Raw genomic sequence first — 11820 nt, 5'->3', positions numbered from 1 at the left:
GGAAGTATCTCATTCGTACCCTTGGCATTATTTATTCCTAAGGGGAGGAACACCATTCTGCAGTCTTGGATCAGTTTCTTCATCAGAGCAGTCACTAGTTGGCATTCTTCTTTGGGGGGGGGGGGAGCCTATCCTGTCTCTCTTCCTCTTCTCATCATTTTCTTATGTATATACTAGATGTATGCTATAATGGGGGGGGGGGGGGGTCTTGATTACTCCATCCATCCATGCATCCTTTTATCTCTCTTTTTGGGGGAGGGTTTTTCCCATGAGGTTTTCCCTTTTTCTCGCTTTATGGGAGATTGCATATCATTATGTACATGGGTACCTAACATGACCTAGTAGCTAGGACCCATATTGCATTTCATCCTATAGTTCGTAAGCTTAAGGGCATTCCCCTAAGTTGCACTTAAGCGGGGGTGTTGGTGTAAATAAGTATTTACTTATTACACTTAAGTTTTACTTAGGTTAATGCATTATTTTATTATTATTTTAGGTGAGACACTTAGGAGTTTTTGAACTCTCATTGAGTTATGAAACTCTAATTATGCACATGGTGTCTACAACACAGGAGTATGCATCATTCACTGAGTTGTCATGTTTACAACACAGTTATCTACACTCCTCATTTAGCACATGTTGTGTACACCACTGATTTGCATGCTACACCATTGCAGGCTTATCTTCACATCATCAAACTTAATCCCATGCTCAATGGAGGATAATCCATATTTGGTGGACATGTGCTTGGTTGTATGACATATCATGATGCTTACTTCTATGCATTCTAGAAGCTCTCCTAAGGCCTTTATATTCAGGCACTCCTAGTGTACTCTTAAACCAATTATTAAATGAATATCATCATTTTGATCATACTCTCTCTATTTTGGTCTACTGTGTGCTTGTGTTGATTTCTTTAGTTCTTGGGTGAATTTTGGCCTAAGCCAAATTCTTATAGTATCATTAAGTCATAGTTGATATGTAAGATATTCAATGGCTACTTTAATGAGCTAGATAGTGATCATGTAATATTGGTTTGATTATTTTACAATTATGTATTGTTGTAATGCATTGAAGATCAAAAGCTTTACTAAGTCACTAGATTAATGAAGGGATACTATTGGTGTAAATAAGTATTTACTTATTACACTTTACTTAAGTTTACTCACTAGTACATTTAACCCTTAATTTTGACCTTAAATTTTGACCACAAATATAAATTGCTTGGTTGGTCGTCATTATAAAGGAAACTTTTGTTTTTTTTTAATACATGCCCATATTGGTCTCAATTGCATCCAATTCTTTCTATTTTTTGTTGGTCTCAATTGTGACCAACACGACAACATAAAGATTTTTTAAAAGTGCCAAACATCAGTTGAGCTGCATTTCACTTTTGAGCATTTTGGCAAACACGATCAGTTGAGCATTTCACTTGAGGATTTCTCTCTCTCTCTCTCTCTCTCTCTCTCTCTCACACACACACACACACACACACACACACACACACACACACAGGAATTTCTAGTGCAACATTTTGGAGTATTTTAGATTTCTAGTGCAGCCCTAAACTCAAACTGTCGAGAGTATTTCGAGCATACATTGCAACATTTCATTACAACATTTTGAGCATACATTGTAGCACTCCCACTATTAAAGGTATTCATTAGGAAAACCCTAATTTGATACTTGCTAATGTATAAACAAAATTTGGACCTAAAAAAAACAAAATTACCTTTGTTTAAGAAAAATTTAAACCGTCATTTGAAGATTTGATAAAGAGTTGAAAAATAGTTGAATAGGTGAGTTGAAAAATAGAAAAACTTTTTCTATTTTGCAAGGATAGGAATGGGTAGTTTGCTAAGAAAAATAATTTGACAAATAATTTGAGTATTTACATTGTTCTTTTCATCTTTGATTGGGGGAAGACTTCTCTAATGATACCTTCTTGTTTGAACAATCATTGATTGGGGGAAGGCATAGTTTGAGGAAGCCCTAGTTATGAGGGCCTAAATAGGACAGTTTGTAAGTTGAGGTACCATATTAATAGTGTAATATGGAAAATAGGGGAAAAAAATCATAACTTTAAAGGTCAGGTACCATACTAATAGTGTGATATGTAAAATGGGTTGTACTACTACATTGAATTTTGTGTAGTAGATTGTCTATCTTCTATAGGTCAAAATCTATAACTAGAATGCTATTCTTTCTTGCCATTTCCCAACACATCCAAACCTAGTCAATGAACTCATTTGAAACAAACTTTATGATGTACTTCAGATTGAGAGTAACATCCAACCTTTCACCAAAGTCTATTTTCTTTGTACTAACAAAATCTAAAGCTATCAAATTATCAACTTGTATTTATGTAGAGCACTCCAACTCCTCAGATGAACTTGCAAAAGTTGTGGCAATTGATAGGAATAACACTGGCCCTGAAAGTTCCAACAATATTCACATTAAACATTAGAAAATAGAGTAACTATAAAGGAATAGGGTACCCTTACAAGTGAAATGTCTATATCATTAATTGCATCTTATATTCAGTACTATCATTTTGGAAGTCTTGCACTAAAATAAATGTAGCATTCATCATAACTATATTGCTACCTAATGAACTATTTAACTGTTGACAATTTAGACTTCATAAGTCTGTCATGGACCACAATAGCACTATTTGTAGACACCTAAATTTGATTACACTATTTTAGTAATCCTATTTAGTTATCTAAAAAGGCATTATTAACTAAATTTCTATTTAATTAATCCTTTGTCATCCCCTAGTTGATTAATTTAATTAATCATCTATAGTCCTAATTGATAAATCAAATAATCTATTATTTATCAATTAAATCCTATTCTTCTATCTAATTCCAAAAATCCCCATTTATTAAATAAATCTATTTGATAAATGAAATCCTCAAATTCAAAAACCCCTAACCTATCTCTAATCCTCCATTTAGCCTAATCCACCCCATCCACCCATACTAACCAAACTTAGCCACTAACTCACCCACCCTCATTAATGCCATCCACTTGCACATCTCTAACATCCCTAATCTAATCCTAAACCCAAGCCTAATCCACCCCCTAATGTTGTCACATTCCTTAAACAAGTTTAAGACTTTCCTAATCCAAACCAAAGTCTCCCCTCAAAAAAACCCAACCACTAAGTCATGAGTGCTCTTACAAAACATAAAGACTCTTACAAGCCCACTCATGACTCTTACACCCATCTTCCACACTCATTCCTCTTACATCCCTCTTACATACTCAACCCCACTCATCATGTCCTTAACCAACCCTTAACCCTACCCTCTCACACTCATCCTCCTTGTGACAAGTGTCACCTTCCCATTGGTGCTAAACAAGCACAATCCATGTGCTCCCCTTTGAGTGCATCTTAGCCCTCCTTAAGCCTTCATCCATCCTTGCATCTAAGCCCTCCATCCCTCTACCCCTTAGCCTATAAATTGAATCCCATCCCAAGCCATTTCATCAACAATCTTTGAGCTAAAGTTACCATGCTATTTTGAGAACCAAAGCCATCAACCATACCCTTATAATGCCAAATTGAGAGCTCACAAAGCTACCAATTTGCCATTACCCATCTCCATTGAAGCAGCTTTTGAGCATCTTGAGCATACATCCACAACAAAAGGACACATCTACAGAATCAAGAAAGCATGGAGTGTTTTCTCTTGTGAGGTTTGCACTTCTTGTTCTCTTTCTTTGTCTAAGCATATATGTGAATTTAGTTTTTGGTTTGTGAATGTTTACTTTATTTGTTAATGTTCTTTGCATACTGATTCTGGTTCTACACTATTGACTGGTGGAAGACTACAACATATACTTTACTTGAACGATTTCACTATACAAATTAATTATCTTAGCAAATTTTAAATCTCAAATTTTCTGCTAACTTTATGCTTTTAACAAATTATATCTTATTTGGGAGTTTCATTGATAGATATGCAATTGTGATTTTGTTTTTCAAATTCTGAGTAAATATTATGGTTACCTTTTGTTTTTTCTCTATTTTCAAGTAGATGATGTTATTCAGGGTGATCTTATGCTTGATAATGGTATATTGAGAAATATATTTTTCAGATTCAGAAAAGATGTAAATATATATTCTATTGTTAATGTTAATCTTGATACATTTTTTCTTTACAATAGGATATTGTTGAATATGCTACATGGTTTTGAATGAGCATGTCAATTCCTATAAGTTTCAAACTTTGAATAAAACATTTGCACCTAACAGTGTGGGCATATTTCATAACTCAAAATAGGTTGTGGCATAACTAAATAACTATATTAAGAAATGAAAATAGAAAGTAAGTCATAGATAATAATGGAAAGTAAATTTGAACTAACTAGGAGACATGTTCAAGTGTTTATGCATTGTAAACACACAAGAGCCCAATATATATATTTGATATGTGAATGTGTGAAGAATATGGTGCTATAGGAGTGACTATAGAAACTATCCCTGAATTTATATCTTCTATTGCCACTCAACCATTAAATATCATACTAATTGTCACCTTAGTTACATAGGAATTGTGCCTCCCTCTTTTCCATGAGAACAATGATAGTTCCAAAAGTAGTTCAAAGTTAAAAGAGTTCAAGAGTCATCAACAATTTAGAAGAAACAATAAGTGGTGGCGAAGGATAAATAGGAAATAATAGTAACTCTATTTTTTAAAAATCAAAACATGTTTCTTGGTTCCTCCATCAATGTCCAATATTAAGGACTACAGATGAATCAAAAGAGGCAGAATTGGCACAAGGATAAGCTAGTAGTAGGAGAAAAAAATCCTCAGTTTTGCATGAAAGAGAAAGGAACTCTAAAAAGGTAAAAGAAGACAACATAGGAGAAGATAAAAAAATCAAAAGGTAACTTGCTGGATACTCAACTAGAAACCCTTCCACCTAGACATGTTGAGGAAATAAATGAGTTTGATTCTATCATACCCTCAACATTACTAATTATTTAAGAAATTCATTTAGTGGGCATATCTCATATCAAGAATCCCAATTTTATTTTCCAACTAGCCACTATTTTTGTATCTAACTCATATTTTTCTATGGAAAGAGTGATGCCACAAACTCCTGTTGAAGTTACATGATGTAGAGAGAGAGAGAGAGAGAGAGAGAGAGAGAGAGAGAGAGAGAGAGAGAGAGAGAGAGAGAGAGAGAGAGAGAGAGAGGACAACAAAGGTGGTGAATAGGTGGCAATAATTCAAAAAAGATGGTCATTTAACAAAGCAACTATAACTTATATTTATCCCCCAATTATGAAACTTTCAGCAGTCTTCTAATATGACTCCAAACAAATAAAAATCAACTCAAAATGATCCTAAGGTATGTGCAACTATCAAAGTCCCAATTTAGTCCTCAACAAGCCCTTAAGGATAGGGCCTCCTCAATGTACCCTCTCCAAGCACTTCTAGGCTTAACCAATGATTGATTCACCATACGTAGGACAATACAAGACTATAGAATTCATTAAAACTATATCTCTTTCAGGTAGATTAACGGTTGTTGCTCCAAACCAAGCATTTCCTTAAGGAATCCTTCCACAAATTTAGTCCGTCAACATACAAATCAAAATATCAAGGTGATCACCTATAATATTGCCTTCATTCTTGCATTTATAAGGTTATTTTATCATAATACAAGTCATGGATTCATCCCAAGCCATTGTAATCACATTTTAGGGATGAATCCTTAATTCATGTTTCCAAATCAATGCAAACCCCAACACCTGTAACAAACCAATCAATATAATATGCCAAAAAATGATATAAGGAAGATAAATGTGATTCAAAATGATCAAATGAAATATTCTTGAGCCATAGAAATGATTTAGAATCAACAACACATCAAATGGATACCAAGAATGTAAGAAAACCTTAATTTTCATTTTATTGCCTTCTTCCTCACAATCCATACAAAACACTTCACTAGTCCATACCATCCCCATTTTCTAGGCATTAAAAGTTTTTTATAATATTGTTCCCAACTTTTGTAACTGACCCCAAGTGGTTATAAGTGTTTACAATTTTTTTTATGCCTTAAAACTCAGTTTCCCTCCAATTTGCATATAACCATTAATATTCCAATTTTTTGAATTTCTAACTATTGTTTTATTTTATTTTTTCTCATTTTAACTTATCAATGTTTATTCTAATTTGTTCCTAGGACCTAATTGACCCATAAAATCAATCTAGATCCCTATTTGACACTATTGGCCACCCATACAATATGTTGGTCCTAAGTCCTTAGCAGGACTTCTAGGACATTTAACTTTTAAATCAAATTGATTATTACAAATTGCCAATATTGGCTTCAATATTTCCCAATTAACATTCAAAGATGATTTTGATCCTCTAACTCCATTTGGTTCCAAGGTGGACTTAGGTGATTGGATAGGTGCTCTTGCACCATTACAGATATTCTAGGCATATCCTTCCATGCATATTTCTTTATTTGATATGTGGAAGACCATATTTCCTCAAATCCAACTTCTTAGCAAACAAATCATAAAAATCAATGAGTCAAGTCTCCTTAGATCTATCTCTAAATACAAAATCGAGCTTCAACATAATATGAGGTTGATATTATAAATTGAAAAACACATACCAAATATTATAAACCCGATATTATTCTTCAAAGTAAATAAATATATATGATATCTATTCATATTCTATCAAAAACAAAAACAATATTAACCTAAACATGTAAAAAAAATTCATAGTTATATAAAAATAGTTTCCAAGAAATAAGAACTGACCAATGAACTATAATTTACACTCCACCACAAAGTTAATAGACTGTTGTGAGTTGGGATGTCCATATTCAAAAAACACAAACTTCTAACTTGTGAAAATAAATTCTTTGAGTCAATTTATGTTCCAAATAGAAATCATAACTTGTACCCCAAATCATGAATCACAGAACTGACAAAAAATACAAAAAAAAAATTAGAATCTGTGCCCAACAACTTGAGAGAAGAAGAATATTGAAACAAGATAAAATTAGAAACTAAATTGAAATCTTATAACTTCTATTAAAAAATGAATAGATTGACCATGCAAGTCAATAGCTAGACGGTCTCAAAATAAATTCACATTTAAGCTTCCCTCTTGACTCCCCTTAACTTGAAACAATGCAGTTACAAATCAAACTACTTGGACTAATTGGTCCACCTTGTAAAGAAGTTTGGTTCCTTATATATTATAGTTGAAGGCCTTTGCAAACTTTACCTTTGGAATTAAACAATCTACATTTAAATCTCATTACATATTGGATAATCTTTTCGGTTCCAAATATCTTAATATAGCTTGCAAACTTCATGTAGCAGAGATGCTCCTGCAACAAATTGGAAGTAACCATTGGTGGATAGTGAATAATATTGAAATAGATTTAAGGAATCAATCGATTCATTATTGGTATTGGGTGGTCAAAATTTGTTAATGTTTTTCAAGATTAGTGTGTTTTTCTTAAATATAATTTTTGTCATTGATTGACTGGAGTGTCACTATGAAGAACTGCAAATATCAACTATAGTCAGTGGATAGTTCCAAATATAGATAATAAGAATTGTTTATCTTTGATACAAATCTCAGGAGAATAGATTATGGAATATACAAGATTTGGTTTCAATAATATATGCCATATTTTTCTTTGAAGCATTTCACATGCAGATTTTGTTGTTGATTTAAAGATTGAAGTTGGTCTAGGGATGAGGAAAATAACCTTTGGGGATGTTATCATTTTCCTCTTCCTACCAATTTTATGAAAGTAAAATGAATTTTGAATTATCTAATTTTTGGATTGTTGCTGATTTGGAAAAAGTATTAGATACTCTACATCAATTTGGAGGCCAAAAACTTCCAAGACCATTGCAATCCAAAGTTTGTAAGGCCTCTCTGCATCATCTTATCCTTAGCTAAGGTCTCCTACACTATATAGGCTTTTCCATACTTAAGATGTTCCAAAAAAAACTCACTATAGGGACAGAACACCACATCTTGCAATGTGAAATCCAACTTCTGCAACACTATCACATTGCTTACTAAGTGTCATCCTTTTTTGAAATGAAAAAGTAGCAACCCATTCACCTCCGTAGCTCCCATTTTGGCACAGGTAGGGGGATGTCAGTATAGGTTATAGAATCTTGCCATGTGCCTACCAATTGCATTTTCTTTACAGAATTGACATCAAATTACTAGGGCCTACCTAACAATAGGTGACAAGCATCCATTTCTGCAACATCACATACAATCTTGTCTTTATACTCCCCTATTTGAAATTGAACATGAATTTGTTCATTTACTATGACCTATTGCCCTTATTTAGCCATAAAACCTTATAAGGGAATTAGGATGAGGCAACTTCTTCAATCCAAGCTTCTCTACCATTTCTATTGAGGCTATCTTATTAGTTGAACCGAAATCTACAATAATTTTGCAGACCTTACCTTTTACCTTGCAGAGAGTTCTGAATAATGTCTTTCTTTGGGGAGGTTCTTGCTCTACGACAGTCTTCAATAGGGTTCTATTGAACATTAGAGACTCTCCTCTCTTTGGATTAGCATTTCCTATTGTCCCTTGGTCACTTTGTGCATCCTCCTCTTGAGCCAAATGGACTTTCCTATTCCCTTCTTGGCTGCTATTGCCCATTTTCTCAAGAAATGCTTCTATGTAGCAAGTGCAATATGTAGAGGTAGAGTTATGGAAGGTCAACTAAGTATTTGTTTCTTTTTATTTTTTATATTTATTTATCTCTTTATCAATCTATCTCTCTATCTATACCTCTTTCTATCTGTCTCGCTTTAGTATTCATTTCTATATGTGTCTTCCTTTTACTACTCCATCTATAGGTTGCAAACAAATCATCCTTCTTCCACCAACGAGTCATTCCATTCAAATAAGACCATGTCTAACAATATCAACACACAAAAAAATAGGGAGACAATTGCTAGACTGTGGTCTAACTTAAAAAGAAAACATGATGGAAAATTTTATTGTCCTTGAAAAAATTTTAAGGGCTTAAAGACTCGAAGATATCTAATCAAAATAGTTGAGGAACATTGTAGGCAACATGGTCGCATTCAACGGGGAAATGAATATCATCCATTGGTATGTATTTTAATAATTTATAAAATACATAAGACATGATTTGATGACAACATCATAGTCATGGCTAATATAAGGTCATCATTTTCATATAGTTCAACATCCCTGAGTTTCATGTTATGGACCATGACAATTTGGAGAATACAGATTTCCAAATGAGGGAACATGGAGGTGTGAATATTGAAGTAGAAGGTAATGATACCATGGAATAAGACCACGATGATGAAGATCACGATGATCAAGATGATCACGATGATCGAGATGATGATGATGATGTTGACACATAGCTTGATGTACCTATACTTGAGAAGGCACACGAGTCCCTATATGAAGGCTCTGAAAAAATTGTTCTTCTTATTGTATTGTTGTTGGTGAACTTGAAGGTTATGAATGGTTTATCCAACGTAGCAATGACATGTATGTTAAAGTATGTTATCTTCTTTCATTATTTTACTCATAGTTCCCTTAAAATTAACATTGGGTTCATGTAGCAATTAATATTCTTTAAATTAACAAATTATATTTTTGGTCATAGGTTGATAAGTGAGTGTTTGTTACCACCATCAAACATTCTACCTCACTCGTACTGAGAATTATCTACCATCATAAAAGATATTAGAATGGAGTATCAAACAATACATGCATGTTTGAATGATCATATTATATATCATAAATAGCATGAATTTGCAACACAATGCCCTATTTGTCATATTACTAGATATCAATCAGATTGATTAACAAAAAAGGTGCCTCACAAGGTTCTTTGACATATTCCCATTATTCCACGTTTGCAACAATTATTCAGGTGCAATAGCTTGGCACAATTTATGGATTACCATGCATGCAATAGAAGTCAAGATGACATTAGGCGAATGCCTACAGATGATTCGACATTTAAGGAAATAGAGGAAAATTGACCACACTTTAAAGAAGAACCTCATAATCTCAAGCTTTCATTGGCAACAGATAGTGTCAATCCTTTTGGAGAGATGAGATCTACTTACTCAGTGTGGCCCGTTTTTGTTATCAACAATAACATACCTCCTTGGTTGTCCATAAAGAGAGAGCACAAAATGTTGACACTGATTGTTCAAGGTATTTTTTGATATAATGGTCATCTAAATTAATTTATTATTACTAATCCATCAAAATGGTCATAATAATTATGTAATGTTTTTGTTCATTCAACTAGGTAAGTACCAAGTTAAAGATATCAATGTATATATTGAACCCCTTATCAATGAGTTGATGGTGTTATGGAATGGGGTTACTATGTATGACATTTGTAGACCAATAGGACAAAGAAAATTTCAATTTCATGCAATGCTTGTATGGAAAATACATGATGCCCCTAGGCTAACACATTTTTGTGTTATGTTCTCTTCTTAACACCTCTTTTTTGGTATGTTATAGTGACAACACAAAGTTAACACATTTAATCCCATTATACATGATCTTGTAGGTCTTCAGATAAAGGGAAAATTTGCATGTCCAATTTGTGGTCCAAAGATGAAATCTTGTCATTCAAAAAGTTTAAGAAAGTAGGTGTTCGATGAGAATATATACTTTCTGCACAAAAATCATAAGTACTAAATTACCGAAAAACATCTTTTCAATCAGAAAGAAGAGACTATGTCAAAGCCACAAAGAATGACACCTTGCCTATGGAAGTTGGCATACAATAAAATAAATCATCAAGGTAATGTCATTCCATCTGTTTCAAATTTATATTTTGATATTGTGTTTTGTTTACTAATGATGTATTGATGCTTTTGAAGGTTGTCAAGGCATCAATGACCAACTTCCAAAAGGACTAAAAATTTATCCTATGCAATTTACTAGGTTGTCGTACTACAAGAAACTTCCAATTGTGCATTTGTTTGATCCTATGCATATTGGAAAGAATGTAACAGAGACATTATGGAAAATCTTGGATGGAAGGTGTGACAAAGACCAAATTGTCAAAACTTGTAGTGACATTGAAGAATCCAACCATGTAATGAAAAATTTCATTTGATAAAATAACAATGGAGATTAGATTGATACAAGTGCCCTTAGTTGGTTATTGTTAGAGCAGTAGAGAAATGCTATAAAAGAAGTCATAAAAAAAATACGATTTCACATAGGATTTTTTATGAACATAAACAATCTCATATCAAAGAAAAGTGAATTTGGGCTAGGGTTGAAAACACATAATTGGCATACATTCATTAAAGTAATTCATGTTATTTCGTATTCACTATATATTTGTATACTGCATGTAGTTTTAATTTCATTCTTTTATAAAATATTGACAAGATCATTTTACAAATATTGCAGTGTGTTCTACCTCTATCTCTCTCACACCACTTCACCAACAATGTCAAATAGGTTATATATGATCTTGGAAAATACATGAGGTGGTTGTCATCTAAAGAAATCAATAAAGAAGATATAAAATATTGGAAGAGAAAATTTCATCTTCTTATGTGTGAAATGCAAAAGTGTCTACCTCCAAGTTTTTTCAATGCACAAGAACACTACCTCATACATCAAGTTGAGGAGATTGAATTGTGTGGACCTGTACCAACTAGGTCAATGTGGATGGTTGAGAGGCACTTGAAATTTTTGAAAATTTTGGTTTGATAGAGAGCACATCCTGAGGGTTCTATGGTATACCAAACCTTGGTGTACA

This window comes from Cupressus sempervirens, chromosome 3 (assembly GCF_028749045.1).
Source record: "Cupressus sempervirens isolate cs-2001-9-10 chromosome 3, ASM2874904v1, whole genome shotgun sequence".
Taxonomy (NCBI): domain Eukaryota; kingdom Viridiplantae; phylum Streptophyta; class Pinopsida; order Cupressales; family Cupressaceae; genus Cupressus; species Cupressus sempervirens.
The sequence above is the reverse complement of the archived record's forward strand: the minus strand, read 5'-3'. Positions refer to the sequence as shown.